We start from the raw sequence: 22,129 nt of genomic DNA, 5'->3' as shown, positions 1-22,129 counted from the left end.
AGTAACTAAGTTGGAAGTGGGAGGGGTTTCTTGAAGGTCATTATCGTTTGTTGTGCTTTTTGTTGCTCTTTCGTCCCTTATGGTCACCTTGGAGGATTAAGCTGTCTCTCTCTCTCTCTCTCTCTCTCTCTCTCTCTCTCTACTTGGGTGATAAAAAAAATAAATTAGACCATGTAATGCCAAAGGGATGGTAATGAGGGGAAGTAATGAAAGCGGCGGTGGTGGAGGTGGCAATGATGGGTTGACTAGGGATTTCTTACGTCTTAGAACAATCTCTCATAGGGGGTTTCCAAACATGGCTGGGCTTGATCATATGAACTCACCATCATCTTCATATGATCAGCATAACCAAAATCAAACACCATGTCAAGGTTAGATTAATATATATTATGGGTGAAGTTTCTATTTACATTTATTGTCATGAGTTTGTTCTTGTTGTAATTCATCATTTATTTGTTCTTCTACATAATAAGAACACAAGCAACTGCAATTTGTTCTTTTCATTTAGGACTGTGTTTGGTTTCTTTGCATTTTTAATATATTCAATGTTGCCTTCTTGATCATTCTTTTCTACTTACTTGCTGTAAGTAATTAAATTATAGAAATTAATACAAAACTGAACACAAATTATATGAATGAATAAGATTTTACAAAATTTGTTTGTACAATTTCACTTTAAAAAAGCTTATCTATTCATATATATTGTAATCATCAATTATGTGATCACTTTTTGTATAAACTTAATCTAAATCAGTTTCTCCATTGTTGTTTCATTTTCTTTTAGAATTTTTAATAATCTTTGGACTTAATGTTATGTTGTTCTACCTGGGGCATATAATCAATATAGACATGTCCTATTAATAAATCAAACCATGATTGAAGCAATTGATTGTAAAACTCCAATTCCCTAAGGAAAATAAAGGGAGAAAAAATTCTGCCAGAAAAAAAAAACCTGTACGGGTGCTGTTTGTGTGTTAGGTTGTTCTTGAAATGAGACACGAGACATGGAATGTGTACAGGTGATGGCAGTATAGCTTTGGATATGCTGACAAGAAGAATTCTTGAAATGGGCATGGAATCAAAGAGAGGATGATTTGGGAATGTGATCAAAGAAATAGAGGATGATTTAGGAATGCCATCAATGACATTGCTGATTCTAGATAGAATCAAAGAGAGATAGAGAAAGAGCCAATAGTTGGATTACAAATTTTGAACTTTTTCAAAGGAAAAAGCTGATAAAATAAAAATTAATATCAGATATTCATTCTTCACAGTTAGAGTTCTGAAATCAAAGTGGCACAACTATTCGATACAGATGTTAATTTTCATTGAGAACCAAACTTAATATCAGATATTCAATAAGGGTTAGGGTTTTCAAATCAAAAGCCCTAATGTAAATGAAGTTTAGAGTTAGAAACAAACCCAAGCTACAGAAAATATCCTTGGAAATATTCGATTAGAATGGAAGCAACTAGTTCTTGACGTCAAGAGAGTGAGAGGTTATGAAGAAAGATGTCTACACTGAGAGAATGGTGGCCTCCACGCCGACGGGGCTGGTGGTCTTCGGCAATGGCTAAAGCTTCGGCTATAGTGGAAGAGAGGAGGAAGGAGAAGAGAAGAGCAAGAGCACGAGCCAGAGCAAGAGAGGGAGGCCAACTGTCTTGGGACCGTTGGACTACTCTGATACTTTGCTCTGTGTTTGGTAACCGGTTACACCGGTTGCCTATTTAAGAGTTAAATTATTTAAATAATTTAGTTATGACCTGGTTATGAAGTAATATGGTATAAGTAAATAATTGAATATAACTAAGTTATGAGTTAATATGGTAGTAGTTATGACTAATATGGTATTGGAATGCCAAACCATGTTATGATAGTTCTCCATACAAAACGCTTCACATCAGTATGTCGAATGTGCATTAGTGCCCTTGCCTCGACCCATTTTGTGAAGTAATCTATCATGACAAACAAAAATCGCTTGTTTCCTAGGCGCGAGGTAGTGGTCCGACGATGTCAAGTCCCTATTGGGCGAACGGCCAATGACTAGCTATAGAGCTTAACTTTTCAGCAGACAAATGGGTTAAAGGAGAAAACTTCTGCCACTGTTCACATTTTTTGATGTAACAATCGGCATCAGCTCTCATTGTCGATCAATAATACCCCTGTGTCATAGCTCAATGAGCCAAAGAGCGGCCGCCAGAATGGGCCCCACAACTACCTTCATGTATTTCAGTCAGGAGTTCCTCGACTTTGTCCGAATGAACGCATTCTCGGTATGGACTAGAAAGGGATTTCTTGTAGAACTTTCCTTGCGGATCCAAGTAATATTGCAGGGCTTTGTTTCGCAGTTTGTGTATTTCATTCTTGTCTGTCGGGAGCTGTTCGGAAGATAGAAATGCAGTGATAGGGTCCATCCAACTTGGACCTGGTTCTATGATATTGATCTAACTTGACTCTACGGGGGCAATGCTCGGCTCAAGGATGAATCCTACTTCAATTGTCCGTTTAATTTCTGAATTGATGGCGGAGGCTAGGCAAGCCAGGATGTCAGCGTGGGTGTTCTGATCTCTGGTTATTTGATTTAGTTCATGATAGTCGAATTTTGCCAGCAAAGAATTTGTCGTTTTCATGTAACCTGCCATACAGTCATTGTTGGCTGCGTATTCCCTTTTCAATTGGTTGATGACTAGCTTTGAATCGCAGAAGATAAGCACTCGCCGAGCACCAAGGAGAAGTGCATTATGTAAGCTGGTTAATAGTGCTTCATGTTCGGCTTCATTGTTGATGCTTCGAAGCCCAGTTTGACAGCCTGCTCGATTATTCCCCCGTCGGGGGCTATGATCATTACGCCTACCCCACTGCCACGTTGATTGGACGATCCATCACGGTACAACTGCCAAATGTCCCCAACATAAATTCTCCAGTTCAGCTTAGGTTCAATTTGATCAAACTTAAAGTCGGCAAGGCCCTCAGTGAATTCGGCCACAAAGTCGGCAAGCACTTGCCCCATGATTGATGTCCTTGGTAGAAATTGAATATCGTACTGGTAGAGTTCGAGAGCCCACTTTGAAACGTGCCCTGATGCTTCTGCACTACAAGGTACTGACCGGAGGGGGTAGTCCGTTAGTACCCCTGTGGTATGCCCCTGAAAGTAATGCATCAGTTTTCTTGCTGCCATGACGAGAGCAAGGACAAGTTTCTCCAATGGAAGGTAACGTGTTTCAGTGTCAATCATTACTTTGCTTACATAATAAACTGGCCGCTGCTCCCCAAGTTTTTCCTTTAACAGTACGGCGCTGACGGCCCAATCAGAAACTACCAAATATAAGATGAGCGGATCACCTACCGAAGGGGTTATCAAAAGTGGATCTGATTGGAGATAAGTCTTCAAACCGTTCAAAGCGGCTTCGCACTCGGAGGTCCTTTCAAAAGCTTTACCCTACTGAAGGGGATGAAAGAATTGTCAGCAGCGATTTGTGGAACGACTGATGAACCTATTGAGTGCGGCGGCCATTCCCATTCGCTTTTGAACGCCCTTGACCAACCGAGGAGAGCCGAGTTCTAGAATTGCTATGATTTGATTCGGGTTGGCTTCGATTCCGCGGTGGTTAACAATGTAGCCAAGGAATTTGTCGGATCCGATCCCAAATGCACACTTGGAAGCATTCAACTTCATTTTGTACTTGCATAGAATGCCGAATGTCTCTTCCAAATCGGCTAGATGAGTTTCCTCTTCTTTGGACTTGACCACCATATCGTCAATGTACACTTCCATAGTACGGTCGAGTTGCTCCTTGAACATGGTAGTGACTAGTCTTTGGTAAGTTACCCTCGTATTCTTCAGCCCAAAAGGCATAACCTTATAGCAGTAGGTTTCTCTTGGGGTGAGGAATGCAGTTTTAACTTGGTCCTCCGGATGCGTGGCAATTTGATGGTAGCCTCTGTAGGCATCCAGGAAGCTCATACGTTGATGATATTCCGTGGCATCTACGAGCTGGTCTATTCTGGGGAGGGGAAAGCAGTCCTTGGGACAAGCTTTGTTTAAGTCCGTGAAATCCACACCAACACGTCAAGTCCCATTTTTTTTTTTTACAACCACTGTATTCGAGAGCCATGTAGGATAGGTCACTTCCTGGATTGCCCCGGCATCAAGCAACCGGTCAATTTCTTCAACAACGGTAGTAGTGTGTTCTGCGGCGTACCGCCGGTTTTTCTGAATAATCGGCTTACATTTGGGGTCAACATTTAAACGGTACTGAGAGACGGATGGATCGACCCCCGGCAACTCATATGGTGACCACGCAAATACATCAAGGTTGCTGAGTAAGAAGGAATTTAGCTGCTTCCTGTCGACTTTATTCAGGGAGGCGCCGACCATGAAGAACCTGTCAGCATTCTCGTCAATTTCAACTCGATCTAGGGCTTCCGTTGCCTTTTCACTTGGGAGCCGCCCAACATCGTCGAGGCTCTCTTGATTCGGCGCCTCAATAGTGTTCACTTCTAGCTCTCTTGGTGTCTTTGCGGCAAGAAGATAACATGCTTGTGCCGATTTTTGGGAACCACGAATTTGTTCAATGTCGGGTTCAGTCGGGAAGCGAAGTAGTTGTTGATAGGTACTTGCCACGGCCTACATGGTGTGCAGCTAAGTTCGTCCCATGATGAGATTATACGGCGAAGGAAGCTTGACAACCAAAAATTCCACATCCACTGATCGGGAGCCCGCTCGAACTGGTAGCGTGATTTTGCCCAATGGATATTCCAGATTAGCGTTAAAGCCGAGCAACAGATAATAAGCTGGAGACAGGTCCGATTCAGTGCATCCGAGTTTGATAAATATCTTGTAGTACACAACCTCCAAAGTATTTCCCTGGTCGATGAGAACGCGTTCAACGGTGAATCGATTTACACGTAGTTCGATGACCAAGGGATCAATGTGAGGGAGCGTTACGCCGACCAAATCAGAATCATTGAAAGAGATACTCATAGTTTCATGGGGCCGTTTCACCAATGTGATTTGCTTCTGTAGGTTGGGATGCGACTGAATTGTATGTACCGCAGATGCAGTCAGCAAGCTGTATATCATATGGATTACACCGAGTGGAGGTGAATTCTGCTGTAAAGCAAGTATTTTGGTTGAGTTATTCTTTCAGACATGTTGGTTAAGCCGATCGTCTTGTACCAACTCCTCAAGTTGATGCTTCGACGCATAACAACTGTCGGTATCATGACCGTGGTCCTTGTGATATTCGCACCGCCTATCCCGTCTCCTCGTGACGGGAGGTCCCACCATCTTGGATGGCCATTTGAAGAATGGAAGCTATTGAACTTCAGACATAACCGTGCTGACTGGCTTCGACAACTTCGTATATTTCTTGTCCGCGCGCCTTGTGCGCCTGTTATCCACTTGAAGTTGTTCATTAGCTTGGTGGGAACATTGGTCATTTGATTGGCGCAAATCTCGCCTTTTGTATCGTTTAGCCCGATTGCGTGGTTTAGGGCTCTATGACGGTACGTAATTTATCGGCTGAACAATTTCAGATTGGGCCGTCTTGTTGGCCTTGTGCCCGGCTTTGACCCGCAGGGCATCGTCTTCCACTTTGTAATATTCCTCGACTTTCTTCATTAACGACCAAACTATTTTGGGGGGCCTTCTGGTCAAGGAACTGCGGAGGGCACTATCAGGATGCAACCCCATTTTAAAGGAGGTGATGGCCATGGAGTCATTGCAGGCATCATCTACGAGATTAAAGCATTCCCAATAGTGCGCCGAATACACTCGTAAGGTTTCTCCTGGTTGGATTTGCATTGCCCAGAGAGAATCGACTTACTTCGGCTGGACCTCATTGGTGATGAACCTTGTCCTGAAGGATTTTTGGAGTTGATGGAAGCTCTTAATCGATGTCGGTTCCAATTTATAATACCATCGGACGGCCAATGGTCCCAAACTGCTCGGAAATATTCGGCGCATGAGGGCCTTGTCGTCTGCATGCAACGTCATCGCTTGCTTATAATGGCGGATGTGATTAGTGGGATCCGATTTTCCGTCGTACAGGGTGAACGATGGAGCTTTGAACTTCTTAGGTAGTGCTACCCTTGCGATCCGTCACACAAAGGGGTCATGTTGGTCCTCTTCATCTAAATCATTTCTTCTTCGCTTATTCCATGCACGCAGACTCCCTTTAGAGGAACTGGAGGTTTTGACTCGTCCCTTTTTTTTGGATTCTGGAGGGGATGAGTCAGAATCACTGTCACTATCTTGTCTCTAAACTCGAGGTCATCGGCCATCCTTTCTTTGAGGTCGTCCCGGATCTTGGCGTGCCGCTTGTTGGGATTTTGCCACTTCCATGGCTAAATCCTGTCGAAGGTGCTCATTCTCAGCGATCATGTTTTCCAACCTCTGTTCATTTTGCTTCGCTTGATCCATGATCGCTTGCATTGTCTCATGTACTGAAGTCGAGGGTGAGGTATGGGCAACTGAGTTGAAGTTCAAGGCACGTCGTGCGGTGATATTCTCTGGTCCCAACATGTTTCTTGGAGTGAGGTCATCTCTTGGTGTAGTTTCGTCAGTGACTACCGGAGGATCTTCCGTCACGCCCACCATGGCTGTACTTGAGTATTCCCACAGACGGCGCCAATTGTGGAGAGGTGGTTAGGAAATACTCTTTGTATCCTGTAGGACGCTTGTGATCCTCAGCAAGTCACCTGAAAAGGAATGAACACTCCAGTCGGGGTGGCCGGAATTAGCACTCCAACAGATAAGTCATTGTATACTCTCTTGGTTGCTTATCTCTCAAGTTAAACTTTTTTCTCACATACCTTTTTTAGCTGATGTTTTTCTCATTTATAGTCGTCCTTGATGTTCATGTTTGGGACAACTTTTCATCTAATGAACAATCGTAAAATTCGGCTAGATCTTCATATTCAGCCCAGTTTACACCTGATGCAGGGGCCGATCTGGATATTCGGCCTCTGTCCCTCTGGGCTGAGCCGTATAGTACATAACTTGATTTCCTTCTTTAAGTCATCCAGCTAACTTAAGTAGTAAACTTCTCGGCCATCACATAAAGTACAATCATTTATTTTTTAGTTCTTTTTATCAGCAGTGTGTCTACTTTTAAGGGATTAATTGACCCATGGAAATCACCAAAGAAAGTGTCATTATCACTCACTAAAGAAAGTGTCATTATCACTTATTATCAAGTTTGGATTTCAAGTCATTATCTCTCACTCTGGGTTTATCTAAGTCATTATCACTCTTTTGAGTTTGAGTAGTCCTTGTTGCGCATCTTGAGTTGACTTGAAATCCCTTATCGCTTGTAAATGAGTTTGACTCTTCCTTTGTAATTTCCCCCGAAGAATTTATCATTAGTGTGTTTACGTTTAAGGGATTAATTGACCCTTGGAAATCACCAAGGAAAATGTCGTTATCCCTTATTATCAAGTTTGGATTTCAAGTCATTATCGCTCACTTTGGGTTTTTCTAAGTCATTATCACTCTTCTGAGTTTGACTAGTTCTTATTGCGCATCTTGGGTTTGACTTGAAATCCCTAACTTGTAAACAAGTTTGACTCTTCCTTTATAATTTCCTCCGAAGAAAATAAGGTTTATTTCCTCGGGTTAAGTCAACACTTATTTTCCTTTATTGTATTTTGAACTTAGTGGATGCAAATATCACTGTGGACTTAATGGATTAAGGAAAGGGAAAGGTAATGTAAAAGAGGCTAATAAAATTGAGTTTAAAATGAATCAACCAACATCAAGAACCAATGTGATTGATTGAATTCGGTCGGACATTATACCAAGTTTAATGTGTCAAGGTTTATCTTACATCAATTCATGATACTTTGAGCGTCTCTACTTTCCTTCTTGAATTCACTTCATGATAGGAGGGAGGGGTGGTTGTTATGCATTGCATTTATTGATCTTTGTCCTATCGTGTCCAAAATCATCTTGCAAATCAACTTGCAACCATAGATGGTTTGGGAACCGAGTTTGCTCCTCTCTTGAGTATTTTCTATGATAGAGAAGGGTAGAAGAGACAAACATGGCTAGGAATACCCTATTTGCACTTTTTCACTTTAGGCAGAAAAAATAGATTTCCGCAAAGAAAACAAGGCATGATTGGATTTATTTGGGGCTCGACTAAGTCTCGTTTTGGGACAGCAAGGCTCCAATAAATTACAAACAATACACTTTTGTATGAAAACAATGATAAGGTGAAACAAAACAAGTCTCAACAAAGTAGACAGAGTAATTCCTAAGAAGCATCGCGCAATCATTACATATTATTTGTTGTAATAAATTAGACAGCCCCTTTTCATTAATATTTATTTGGATCTGTAATAATTATTTATTCGGACAATTGGACATTTGGACCCTCATTTGCGAGGACAAATATTTAATAAGTTATATGTCTTCCAACCCACATTATTTCTCCCTTTTATTTATCTGCCTATGATGGTCAGCGTAGGGACATCATATTTTCAAATTAGCATTTCCATGACTTGCATTCATTCGTTTTTCCATGCATAAAGTTCAGCTCATCATATTATTCAAATGTCAAATTCAAACTCTTTAGTTGAATACGTGCGCTATCACATGCCTTGAATTAACTCGCATGCCATGCTAGTAGCCGGGCTTATTAATTGCATATTGTATGTGTTGCATTAGCCATATTACATAGTTAGGATCATATATTTTTCTAACTAGTTCCTCTTTTGGTGTGGAGTACGAGGTAAGTTTTTATGCTTTAGCATATTGCATAAGTGTGATTGCTGTCATATCAAACATACTACCATGAGGCCAAATGCTTAATTGTTAAGCTGCTTGAATGCTTGTGGATGAAGGCTATTCACTGACATTGGGATACTTTGATTAATGTATATATATGAGATCACTTTTTCAAGTGATACATATGGAAAACACTAGTTTTTCAAAACAAACATGAAACCAAACGTTCCAACTGTTCGTGAAATTAGTCTATACTTGTATGTTAAAGATAAAAGAAGAACATATACTGTACATGAGAATCACAACACAATTAGTAGAGGCCGTTCTTTGATCGGGTGAGTGGGGTGCTCATTATTGACCTTCCCCTCTCATACCTAAGCTCCCGAACCAAGACACTTTGGTAACGACGGACTAATGGCCTTTGGCATGAGTCATGGATTTCCTAAATTTCTCAAAATAAATATTTAGGTGGCGACTTTGATATCTGGCAAAGCAGTCCATTTTTGGCATTTGATTCAAAACATCGATTTTCCAAAAGAAATTGTTGGATTTGGACCCTTTTTGTGCTTCCATTGTTCACACTGCAGTTGTGAAATCAGATTTAGAATCACACAAGTAGAGTTCGAACTGTAAGGGCTATTCATTCTTCTGAAAGGGAGCGCGAAAAGCCGAGCTACACATGTACAGTATTAACGGTTTCCTCGACTCGAGCAGTGACAAATATAGATTTTACAGGTATTGAACGGAGGTGCTCCCATCTAAAAGTATATTTTTGTGAATTTAACCTTAGCATGTACTCCTGAATCCTTTCGAATAAACTACTTAATGTATCATAATGACCCTCTCGCTCTTTACATTTGACAATCACATCATTTACGTATACTTCAACCTACTTGTGGATCATGTCGTGTAGTATGGTGGTTGCTGCTCTCTGGTAAGTGGCCCCAGCATTTTTTAACTCAAATGACATGACTCAATAGCATTAAGTCCTTCACTAAGTAGTGAATGTTGTCTGCTCTCTATCATCAGGTGCCATGGAGATCTGATTATACCCTGAAAACCAATCCATGAACGAAAGTAGAGCGTGACCTGCAACGAAGTCTACCAACTAATTCATGTGCGGTAGCGAAAAGTCATCTTTACGGCTAGCTTTACTCAAATCTCTAAAGTCAACACAGACTTAGATCTTGCCATCCTTCTTCAAAACTGGCACAATGTTTGCCAACTGTAGACATCCCATTTTTTACGGCCCTTCAAGACTTGGATGTTCTTGCAGGTACATCCGATGACGAGTTTACTTGCTCACTGAGCGCTCGAAGTCCTCAGCGGAATGCCACAGCTTCGAGCCCTTCAAACCCTGCATCTATTTTGTCACATTTTCGGACCATGCCTTGCTCTTGCCATCCTACAATCTCTAGTGGCCTGCCGGCCATCCTTGGAGGCTGCTGGCCATGACTTCTTGTCTGCCGGCCATTGATGTGCCTTGCCGGCCATCACTGATGGCCGACCGGCCACCAGTGTTTTTTGCAAATATTTTATGCCAGTTGTGCCAGCTATTTGCACAGATGCTTGCATCTGTCTACACGTAGAGGGCTGGATCTTCGTGTATAGAATTCATGTTTTCTATATATATGGGGTGTTATCCCCTATTTTTGAGGGTTAGAAAATTTGGGACCAAAATTCTCTCTCTCTCTCTCTCTCTCTCACTCTCTCGATTTCTTTCTCTCTCTTGCAATTTTTTGTACACTTGCCTAGTTATATCACTCTTTTGCATACATATCCTTAACCAAAATTGATAACCTTTGAGCTAAGATCTCTTAAGGTCTTGTTGGAGCTCTTAAAGGTGGTTTTGACTTGTATTTGTGCCTAAAGTTGTGCTTCAAGAGGTATAACACTTGTCTCTTAAACTTGTTTTAGTACATTTGTTTTTCTATCTTTTCCCACTATTTTGGGGCCATTTTTGAGCTATAAAAATCTTTGTTTTAATGGGCTAAAATTGGTGTTTTAAACCATTTACGGTTAGGGGGGTGTCTTACCCTTCTTCATTCCTCGCTTTTTAGGCTTTTGCACCTTTGTTTCCCACTTTCAAACCAAATTTGTTGGGACTTTAACCATTGAATTTCGGAGTATTTTTAGTGGCAAGAAACATGTTTTGAAGTCCTAAACTGGAGGGGTTAACCTCCCTTCCTTGCGTCTTGTTTGCTAGCCTAGTTAATTCTATATGTTAGCATGATTTTCTAGCTTTTTGTAGCTATATTCCAGAATGTTTTTGCCTTTGTTTTAGACTTGTTTAGCTCTGTTTTGGGCTGTTTAGGTTAGTTAAGTCTTGTTTTTCATGGTTGTAGTGTAAAGGTCCTCACAAATGGTGTTTTAGGCCATTAGGCACCTCATGTTTGAGTTGATTACATGTTTTGGTGTTATTTTACACTTCATATCAACACCCAAAGCTCTGCAACCTCCCTCATTTCTTCACTCTTTATTTGCTTTGAAGGTTGTTTCAAACTTGGGATTCTTTAAGCTTGAGATTGAGGTCCATGCTTAATGGTTTAATCCTCTTTTGAGGGCTCATTACCAACGGCATGAAACTTTTCTCATGCCTTAAACCGCCCATTGGTTAACATTTCTTCCACTGTAGAAAGCTCTCACCAATGGACTTAATTGATTAAGTAATGGTTGGTAATTAAAATGAGTAAATAAAAGTGGCAAGTAAAATTGTGCAATGTAAGCATTTGTTTGCGTTGCATGTGTTCAATCAGACATGAATTGAACACAAGGAAAATTGGGACATTTCATATTCAAAGTGATGAAATGTCTCACATTTCCTAGTTCTCCATTGCCCTTGATCATGCATGATAGGGTGATAGTCTTTTGTGTCTCATTTTGTATTTATTGAATTTGCACCTCTTGAATCACAAGCCATCACACAATGAAGTTACTTGAGTTAGTGGTTTGTGTTTTAACTTCACCTTCTCTTGGATTGGTTCATGAAAAGGAGGGGTGAATTGTGCAAACAATCTGTGAGAATACCCTGTCTATGCTCTGTTTGTTGGTAACAGATGAAACAATGCATCAATGGCCAGTCGGCCACCATCTATGGTCGGCAGGCCACTTTCATAGCCGGCAGATGGCCGGCAGTATTTACCAGTGGCCGGCTGGCCACTGATGCAAACCTTAGCAGAATGTTGGTAAGGTGCAGCAAAATGGTTCTGGAAGTGTTCAACTCGCCAAACAAAGTCTTTTAGGAGCAAAATGGAGGTCTTTTCGGGTGGTATCTGAGCATGTGCATCCTCCATTTCCTAAGGTAGAGTAGTGGCAATGTAGTTATATACTTTAATTACTTAGTTTGCTTGCATTTGTGTTGCAACTTAATTAGTCAGCATACTAGTTAGTTCATTGAAGTGTTGTAATAATTAGTTAATTAGTTTAGTGAGTCATTCATTTGGTTTGTAATAATTAGATTGATCAGCTTTAATTAGCTTAATCCTAATTAGTTGCTAGTTAGTTTTACTTTTATTCATTTGGACTCTCCTTCGTGAGAGCAAAATGTAATAATGTGTATGTGTTCCAACCCCACGTCTTTCTTCCTTTTATTTAATCGCTTTTGATGGTTAGATTAGGGACATGTTTCAATTGGCATACCTTATGCTTGCATCCATTCATTCGCATTGCTAATTCAAACTGAATTGTCATTTCAATACTTTGATGAATACATGTTTAGACCTCATGTTATCAAATTGATTCATATGCCATGTTAGTAGCCGAGCCTATTAATTGCATATTGCATGTGTTGGATTAGGCATCTTGTATAGTTAGGAATCATGCATATTTTTCTAACTTATGTTTTCTTAGCTTGGAGTACTAGGTGAGTTTTTTTTATTTTATTTTTTTTTTTAATGCTTTAGCATACTTGTATGAGTGTGAGTGTTTTCCATGACTAGCATGCTTGCCGTGTGGCTAAGTGCTTACTTGTTAAACTGTTTGAATGGCTGTGGATGAAAGCTTGTTGTTTGAATTGGAATGATTCAACAAATATAAGTTTTAAGCCCACTTTGTTGAGTGGCAAATCAATTTTAAGCCCACTATGTTTTGTGGTAAATTCGCAACTTTAAGCCCACTTGAGGTGGCAAATTCAAACCCTTTTTGCAAAACAAACATGAAATTAAATCGTTCCAAATTAAGCAAAACTAGTCTATACTTGCTTGTGCGCATCACATAGTAAAGCTAGCTTAATAATCAGACCAAGAGCACATAATGTTTATAAAAACTCATATCATGATTAGTAGAGGCTGATCTTCGATAGGGCGAGCAGGGGTGCTCAATTCATGACCTCCCCCTCTCGTACCTAAGTTCCCGAGCCAAGCCAACTTTGGTGATGATGGACACGTGGCCTTTGGCACGAGTCATGGGTTTCCTAAATTTCCCCCCAAAAAAAAAATATTTAGGTGGTGACTTTGTATCTAGCAAAGCAGTCCAATTTTGGCATTTTTGATCCTAAAATCGATTTTTCAAAAAATTTGCCGGATTTGGACTCTTTGGTGTTTATCAATTTCACATTGCACCTGTGAGATTAGATTCCGAACCGTAGGAGTCTGAACTGTTGGGCTTCTTTTCAAACTTCTGAAAAGGGGGGCGAAAAAGACAAGCCACAGTTTCTGGCGACTCTGCTGGGGAAATATAGAGAACTTGACTCGAACTCGTGATATGACATTTTATCTACACTTATGTGTTTCTTTGCATTTGCATTTGTATTGGTGCGCCTAAGTCACTGTGTTTGCCATCTACTATTCCTGAACGGTTTGCCGGAGGCTTGCTTGAAAAAGCTTGCCAAAAGGCTGACCGGTTGTGGGCTCTGCCACGATGGAAACACAACCCTTGGATCTAGACTACCGCTATACCGTTTGATCCTCCTTTCACTTCTTGGTGTTAGGTGCGAGAGGTATATTAGGTAGTCTTACTGGGGTACCCTTTTTGATCAATCGGCCTACTTGAATATCAAAAGCTATAGAGATTGTTCCAAACTAGGATAGGTTGCTTACCTAAATTCAAGATTGTGTGAGACACTTTGCGTGAATAGTGAAGCCTAGCTCCTGAAGAAACTAGGACAAGGTAACCCTACCCCATCATAGGCGTGTTTTGGCTCTCACTTAACTAGTATGTGCTTTTAGAGTGAAACTCTACAAGAATGTATGTATCAGTTGCAAGTTTGGGCATCAGTTTTGGGGGCAGAAATCAGTGTTGAGTGCAGTTCTATAGCTTATGATTACGACTGTGTCTTGTTTACATCTGAGCTGAGGTGCTGTGCGATTTCTAATTTTTGCTTTCTTTTTGATTTATTTCTTTTTGCAAGGTAGTTAATCACAATTGCTTCGGACAGTCCTATTACCCCATAAGCACTCTAGACTCGCATAAGAAGGCTTTACCGATCTGGGCATCTTGTTAGGGGACAGCCAGTGTTTGCTTTACTCCCACCAATTACGAGACGGAGGAGGGTTAGACATAACTCACCAATCCAGCAGTCACCTTTTACTTCACCTGCGCCCAGTCAGGCTTAGTCTTCTACTTCCACTCCAGTAAGGGATTATTTGCCAGTTCTAATGGCTCAACATCCCCCAATTAGCATGGAAGACATGCTTCGTCATCTCCAGCAAACTATTGAAACCATGCAGGTAGATGCTACTCGCCAAGCTGAAGTTACAGCCCAGCAAGCGGAAGTGATAAACAGGCTACAACAACAACAACCACCGCAAGCAGCGACTTCTACTTCCCATGCACCTCCAGTGGGTATCCCAGTGCCAGGAATCACTGTTAATGTCCAAGAGAATTTGGGGAACCCTGTAGACTTCATCCCACTACAAACGTCCAAGGCACCAGTGTACCAGGCTGAGACGCCATTTGAATTCGAGATTGACCCCATTGCACTAAAAAGCCAACAAGCTAGAAAGGCTTTTCAAGCGGGCACAGGGTGTGAACTCATCCCTGACATCGATGATGGATACATAGACTCTGTAGTAACTCTGCCGGACAAATTGAAGATGCCACACATAGACTGATTCGATGGCTCTGGAGATCCCATAGTCCATTTGCAGTTATTCTCTGATATCCTGCGACTAATGGGTCTTACCAGACTTTAGAAGCTGTCACTTTTTGGATGGACCTTGTCAAGTATAGCGGCCATCTGGTATGCAAAGCTGGAAGACTCTGTGAAACAGAACTAGGAGGAAGTGGTTGAGGCCTTCATCGCGCAGTACTCCTACAATACCTAGATCGAGGTCACAACCCATGATCTTAAAGTAACCCGTCAAGAGCCAAATGAGGGCTTCTTGGACATTGTGACCTGAAGGAGGGCTAAGGCCACAATGATGACTATTAGGCCATCCGAAAAGGATCAAATTAGAATAGTGGTCTACAATCTGGAAGGGAGATTATTACAGAAGATGATAGTCTTGCCATTGTTTACATTCGCTGAGCTCCATGAGATAAGGGTTCAGATTGAGGATGCGATGAAATAGGCGTTGATTGCTGATGGGAAAGAATAGCCCAAGAGGCCCTTTTCACGCAGTTCAAATGCAACCATGAGCGGTAGCACTTCTGCACGGCCGTCGGATGTGAGTGTGGTCACCACCACACCTAAGACTGCCAACCCATTCGCCAATGCATCCAATACAAATCCACAAACCTCAACTCGCCAGGCCCGATCTCAAAGGGTCTTTACCCCGCTCCATATGCCTTTATCTAAAGCCCTAGAGGTGCTGATCAGAAACGGGCATCTTAAGCTATTAAAACAATGCCCACTACCCGATCCTCTACCCCCAAAACACAACCCGGCCAAATACTGTGCTTTTCACTGGCAGCATGGTTACGACACGAATCAATGCTATAGGTTGCATCATGAGATTCAAGATCTCATCGACAATAAGGTGATAACACCTCCCTAAAAACCCAACATCACTACGAATCCTCTCCCAGCACATAATCAAGTCATTCCACCTCGGCATATAAACCTTATCCATACACAGGCCATCCCTTATGACCCCAGTATATATATCACCCCTTCCCACCTACCTAAACCGGCGTTGTTCATCCCTGAGAGCACGAACTTGTGCATGATGAACATGTCTACACTCCAACCTGAACCTGTGGTGGTGATAATGGTAGATGAAGGGAGGTTGGCCTTGGTGGAAAATGTCAGTCGGTTGCCTGAGGGCTCTGAGGACTTATCCGAAGTGATGTACAACCCGTGCTGCTATATTGTGCCAATCAATCAAGCTAAGCTGGAAGTGGTGTTGCCAGCTGGGATGGAGGTCAGTGTAGTTCTAGAGGATGGCCTAAGTCAAGGATTAGATGATCTGGCCGACCTAGAGGAGGAGATAGGCAATTTGCAGTTCTTTAGTGAGCAAGATCAAGGGGACATGCATATTGATTGGTTTGATCTAAACAGGTCAACAGACAATTCTGGGTGGTTAAGTGATAAACCCAATAGAGATAAGGGAACTGAATTGAAGCCGAAAGAACAGAAAGCGGGAGCTACTGCAATGGCCGAAATGGCTGACGGAACGAGTAAATTGCCAGAAAACACCGGTGTAGAACAATTGGCTTAGGAACTGGGCATTGTTAGTATAAAGCATTTTGAGCAAGAAATGGGTGAAAACAACCGGAAAGCTGGAAAAGGCAAACACCCCGGGAGGGTGATTTGTGACGAGAATATAATCCAAATAGAGCCGAACGAATGCTTGTTGGCTGCCGAAGAAATCTGGTGGGATGACGACGACCTACACCTAGCTCATACTGATGAGGATTGGGGTAAAGACCTTCCTGACAACACTTGGTATGTGGAAGAGTTCGATCATATGACAAGAAGTGGCCGATATTTCAAACCATCGCATCAGGACCAACCTGAGGCATCCGGGAAGGAAAAAGAAGTCGAGAAGCAGAAGGAAAAATAGTTAGAAGAAGAGGCTGTGTTGAAACAGTTAAAGAAGATTCAAGCTGATATATCTATCTGGGGTCTACTTATGGCTTTGCGAGTGCACAGACAGGCTGTACTGTCGGCGATGGATAAAGTTAAGTTGTCCATCGACGTTATCTCGGAACAACTGGTAGGATTGGTCTTCCCGGGAGATGCTACGCCAACTCCAACCTTCTTAGACAACGAACTGTCGTTGGAAGGCTCTGCACATAACAAGCCTCCATACATATTACTGGAGCGCCGAGAAAAATGGTACCAGTGGTATTGGTCGACACCAGGTCAGCAATTAACGTATGTCCTTGTCGCACAGCCTATGCCATCGGTCTTAAACCAGTGGATGTCATGCCTACAGCCCAGGTGATCCGGGCGTATGACAATACCAGCAGAGAGGTAATGGGAACAGTACAGATTAGAGTTCAAGTTGGCCCAGCCTAACAGGACATTCAGTTTCACGTCTTAGATGTGCCAGCCACTTTCAATCTATTGCTGGGAAGACCGTGGCTGTACCAAGTAAAAGCTGTCTCATCTATCCTCCACCAAATGCTGAAATACCCCCATAGAAAAGGGGTGGCTATTGTATTAAGAAATTCATCTATACATCCTCCGCTAGAGATAACTACGCCTGTGCTGGAAATTGTTCATGGTGAAGAGGATGTTTTCCTATTGAGTTTTACTCTAGCTGAGGCTTGGGTAGTGGAAACCATCTTGGCACCTGATAAGGGCTTGTATGTTAGTGCCCAATCGATCTATTTCATGAACAAGCTTCAACATATACCAGGAATGGGTTTGGGAAGAAGTGACCTGAAGGGTGTTACTACATAGGCCGATGTGCCACATAACCCACACGCCATTGGTCTTGGCTATACGCCCACCAAAGAAGACTGGATTAGAAAAGGTAAAGAGATGGTCGGCAGAGCCAGAGCTAAGCAGACCGGGAAGTGCTATGAACTTGTGCACAGACCAATCCGGGGAACCCTGAACGGTCATTTTGTCCAGGAACGTGAAGACTTCCCATTTTGTGGTTTCCCTATCCCCTAGTTCACCTCTGAGAAGTAGCGCGTTCTCGGCTTCAAGATTTTCTTCGACTTGTAGCTGCAAGACAGTGATACGGAAGAAGTGGCTGAACCAACTGCTGAAGCTGAGAAAAGCACAGAAAGTGATTCTGACAGCAATGAGCTTGAAGTAGGAGCAGCACTGACATGTCTTCTTTCGGATCCTCCGATCAACTCAGAGAGCTTGGGGGATAACTTGACCGTTTCTATGATCGGGGACCAATCGGGTGTGGACCCTTCTAGCAGCATCTTGGATGTATCTGATGCGCCATCCCTCGTTTGGCAGCTGGAGGAGGGCTACCTATCAAGCAGTTCTGAGTTGGGTAGTGAACCAGAATTTAATTCCATAGAGTCTGTGGAGTCAGAATCAAATTCTGGTTCTTCTGGATTAGAGTCTGGTATTCTTGGGGGTGATAACCTGGATGCCGAAGTCTTGTCTAGGTCGTCATTTTGTTTTTCCTTTGAGCCAGTTGTAACCGAAGAATTGGATGAGCTTGACCTTGTGAATGAGAATGCCACTGCAGATTCTAAGTATTTCTCTGTGCCGCTTGTTTATTGCATTGATCATGATTTTCAAAATTTTGATGAAAATGATGAGGAAAGAATTCCTCTAGTTTTAAAAATTTTGATTAATCGAGAAGAGGACAGGTTTACAAAACTTCTCGTCGATGAAATCATTACTTTTAATGTGGGTACTGAGAAAGATCAGCATCTTGTCCAGATCGGGTACACGTTGTCTTCGGAGGAGTGCAAGTGCTTAGTCGCTTTATTAAAAGATTTCAAAGATGTTTTTGCGTGGTTCTACGAAGACATGCCTGGAATCCATCCTGAGATTGTACAGCTTCGATGCCTCTCAATCCCAAGGCCCGACCTGTTATACAAAAATTGCGGAGAATACATTCGGATTGGGCTTTGAAGATTTAGGAAAAGGTCACCAAGCAGATAGACGTAGGGTTCTTGCTAGTAGCTGAGTATCCAACTTGGTTGGCCAACATTGTTCCAGTGCCAAAGAAAGATGGCAGAATTCGGGTTTGTGTGGATTACAGAGATCTGAATAAAGCTAGTCCAAAGGATGACTTTCCCTTGCCGCGCATCGATGAATTGGTGGACTTCACCGCAGGTCATGCATTGCTCTCCTTCATGGATGGATTTTCCGGGTATAACTAGATTCTGATGGCGCCTGAGGATAGAGAGAAAACTGCTTTCACTACACCGTGGGGAACCTACTGCTACTGGGTGATGTTGTTTGGGCTGAAGAATGCCGAGGGTACCTATCATAGGGCTGCAACCACTATTCTGCATGATATGAGTGACAAAGAGGTCGAGGTGTACGTGGACGATATAATTGTCAAGTCCAAAGAAAGAGAGGGCCACTACACCGCCTTGAAGAAATTTTTTCAACGGATCAGAGAATACAGACTAAGGTTAAATCCACAGAAGTGCATTTTTCGCATGATAGCAGGGAAAATGCTGGGTTTCTTGATCACATAGAGAGGCATCGAGGTAGATCCTTCTAAAATCAAGGCCATCCCAGAAATGCCACCACCAAGGACTGAAAAGGAAGTGCGAGGCTTTCTGGAATTCATAAGATGGTTTATTTCTAAATTAACCTTGACTTGTGAACCACTTTTTGGTCTCCTGAAGAAAGGAAAGAAATTCCAATGGGATGATCGATGTCAGTTCACTTTTGAGCAGATTAAGCAGTACCTTTAGAATGAAGTGCTGATATGTAGGCTAGCCCGATGGTTGTTTCTCCTTTCTGAATTTGATTTGAAGTATGTCACTCACAAGTTGGTCAAGGGGAGAACTGTAGCAGAGTTCCTGGCAGATCAACCAGTGGAAGGGGATGAAGTGGTAGAATACCTATTCCCAGATGAAGCCATTCTGCACGTCGAGGAAAAGATTTGGACAATGTACTTTGACGGAGCGTCTATAGATACCCCATTTTTGACCATCCTCAAGACTTGGATGTTCTTGTACATACATCCAATAGTGAGTCTGATTGCTTACCAAACGCTCGAAGTCCGCGGCGGAACGCCACATGTTTGAGTTTTCCAAGCCTTGCACCCCTTTTTGTCTTATCTTTGGACCATGTCTAGGTCTTTGCAGAGTGATGTTGTTGATGGCCTGCTGGCCATCATTGAGGGCTGTCGGCCGTGGCTATTGGCCTGCCGGCCATCAATGTGCCCCTGCCGGCCATCACTGATGGCCAGCCGGCCACCAGTGCATCAGTAGATATTTTGTGCCAGTTGTTTGCACAGATTGAACCATCTTCTAGCACGTGTATGGCTGGATCTTTTTGAGGGGATTTTGTATCTTCTATATATAAAAGCCCTCTCTTGCATGTGCAAGGGTTAGAAATTTTTGAAGACAAAAAAAACTCTCTCTCTCTCTAGAATCCTTTCTCTCTAGATATTTTGTGCCTTATAGCCTAAATTCTCTACACTCTTGCATTTAAGCCCTTAATCAAACTTGATCACCATTGAGTTGAGGTCCTCTTTGAGCTCTAGAGGAGGATATTGGCTTGGTTTGGCTTGATTTTGGTGCCTGAATTGCATCTTGTCTTCAAGAGGTAGAACACTTGTGTTTTAAGCTTATTTTTAATACTTGTTTTGCCATCTTTGCATACTGTTTTGAGGCTGGTTTTGACCTCTGAAAATCTCTGTTTTCATGGTCTAAAATGGCGGTTTGAGGTTTGTTGGGAGTTAGGGGTAGTCCATCCTTCTTATTGCTTTATTATTAAGTTGTTGTGCCATCTGTCAAAGCTTTTAAAATAACTTTTTTGGCCCTTTTCACCATTGAATTCTAGCGGATTTTCAGTTGTAAAAACCATGTTTTGAGGTCCAAAATGGGAGGGGTTAGCCTCCCCTCCTTGTGTCTTGCTTCCATGCCTAGGTTGCTTCACATGTTAGCATGATTTTCTAGCTTAACCTAGCTTAATTCAAGCATGTTTTAGGCTTTATTTTGGCGTGTTTCAGCTCTGTTTTGGGCTGCTTGGAGTACTTGAGGCTTGCTTTGTATACTTGTAGTGCAATTGTGCTTAATGGTTTAGCTTGGGCTATGATTTAGCCTCTTATTCTAGCTATTTTTGGCTTACTTCAAACATGTTTTAGGACTCCTTTTTGGCTGTTTTAGGACCATTTTGAAGTGTTTATACCTTTTGAGCTTTGTATTGTATGCCTATAGTGTTGTGATCTTCACTAGTTTGGTGTTTTAGGCTTTTGAACATGATTTACTTGGGTTGTTTGCATGTTGTAGTGTCACTTTGCGTATATTTTCTGCACACATAATATCTGCAACCTCTCTCATTTCATCACTTTTTCATTTGCTTTGAGGTTTGGTTAAGCTTTGGGTTGTGTTTAAGCTTGAGATTGAGATTTGTGCTTAATGGTTTTAATCCTCTTTTGAGGGTTTCTACTAACCAAAGGCATGATCTCTCTCTTGCCTTAAATCCTCCCTTAGTTGACACCTCATCCATTAGAGGACACTCACCTTGGACTTAATCAATTAAAGAATAAGTTGATAACTTAAAACGAGTAAATAAAAGTCATAAGTAAAACTTGAGTAAGTTAAGCATTTTGTGTTGCATTGCATGTGTTCAATCGGATGTTATATTGAATACAAGGAAGATTGGAGCATTTTGTACTCAAAATGATGAAATAAGCCAATCTCCTTTGTCTTCATTGCCTTTGATCACAAATGATGAGGTGATGGTCTTGAGTCTTGTTTTTGCATACATTGAAATTGTACTCTTTGTTTCCTTGGCCATCATGCATTGAAAATGCTTGATTGGTGGTCTTGGATCCAAGAGAGCCACTCCTTTGAGATTTAGAGATGATAAGGAGGGACACAATACAGATAAACCCCTGGAAAACCCTCTATTTTCCTCTGTTTGTGCTCTATTACAGTGTGGTAACTCAGAGCACTAGTGGCCGGCAGTGGCTCACTGATGGCTGGCAGTGCCTTATTCTTGGCTGGCAGGGCACATTTTTGGCTGGCAAGGGGCCGCCACCAACCAATCATGGCCGGCCGGCCACTGATGCAATTCTCAGCAAGTGTTTGGTAAGGTGGAGCAGAAAGTTCTCGAAGTATGCTCAACCCCGCAAACAGAGCCTCTCGGGAGCAAAACGAAAGGCTTTTCGGGCGAAAACCGAGCGCAAACATCCTTTCTTCTTTAACTTTCCATGCAACCATAAAGGGGTGGATGTTCTACGCAATGACAAAAGCATATTTGGTAAAAACGATTCAGTCGCAACCTCCAACTTACCTCACAGAGGAGTTGCAACAAGTTAAAAGGATACGCCTCATTCGTGTTGAGTATCACACACCGAAGACACAGTCCGGAGCTTCCGCGGAGGCCATTTGAGCTTAAAAGTGCAC

This window comes from Camellia sinensis, chromosome 9 (genome assembly GCF_055761805.1).
Source record: "Camellia sinensis isolate YWXY chromosome 9, ASM5576180v1, whole genome shotgun sequence".
NCBI classification, from domain to species: Eukaryota; Viridiplantae; Streptophyta; class Magnoliopsida; order Ericales; family Theaceae; genus Camellia; species Camellia sinensis.
This window is presented reverse-complemented; position numbering follows the sequence as displayed.